Source organism: Papaver somniferum, chromosome 8 (assembly GCF_003573695.1).
Source record: "Papaver somniferum cultivar HN1 chromosome 8, ASM357369v1, whole genome shotgun sequence".
NCBI classification, from domain to species: Eukaryota; Viridiplantae; Streptophyta; class Magnoliopsida; order Ranunculales; family Papaveraceae; genus Papaver; species Papaver somniferum.
The window spans coordinates 25050731-25051482 of NC_039365.1; the positions used below are offsets into that span (position 1 = coordinate 25050731).

The following is a 752-nucleotide window of genomic DNA, read 5'->3' on the forward strand; positions in this document are numbered from 1 at the left end:
CCTGAGACGAAGACTGGTGGTGATACAGCTTTATCTCCAATTTTGGCAGCCGCACTGGGCAACCTTGGAATGGATGTTGATCGAGATGAAAACGTCGTTGTGACTCAGACAATGGAGAGTACTCCAGTGGACGCTGGTGAAATTGTCTTTAGGAATCCCTTGCCGGTTGCTGATGTATACGCGGGCGCCACTTTCAACCTTCCATACCTGGTTCCTTATCCGGATCATGTGTTGATCTGGGGATTTAGCGTGCCAGCCAAACATGGGGATTTAGGACGCAAATCTGCACGTTTTCGCAACAAGAGGGAGAGTCTTTGTATAGGTATTTGGAAAGGTTCAATGATTTATTAGCCTAATGTCCTCATCATGGTTTAGAAAAGGTTAGGTTAGTTCAGGTCCTTTATGAGGGTTTAGATTATCCCACTACAACTACAGTAGAGTCGATGTGTACAGGTGGGTTTGAAAACCAAACAGTTGATGATGTGATGACATATTTGCATGAAATCGCCGAAAAGACCCAACAATGGGAAAGCAATAGGGTACCCCAGAAAACAATTCTTCTAGGCAGAGGAAACGTTAATAGGGTAGAAGGAAGCTTTGAATCAGATGCCAAAATTGCTGCTATAGCGAAAAGGTTAGAAGCTTTAGAAGTGGGTCACACTAGTGGTAGATTGGAGCCTTTTTGGGAAGGACAGAATAATGAAGAGCAAGCCAATGCTCTCTATAATAACACTAGGTATGATAACCGTCAG

General features: G+C 43.9%; 1 non-coding gene across 1 annotated transcript; it reads right to left on the reverse strand.

Annotated features, from left to right (window-relative positions):
- Window positions 1-266: 266 nt before the first annotated feature.
- On the reverse strand, window positions 267-373 carry LOC113307259. The gene has a single exon (XR_003339068.1). It is a non-coding gene; the product is annotated as a small nucleolar RNA R71 (small nucleolar RNA).
- Window positions 374-752: the final 379 nt, after the last annotated feature.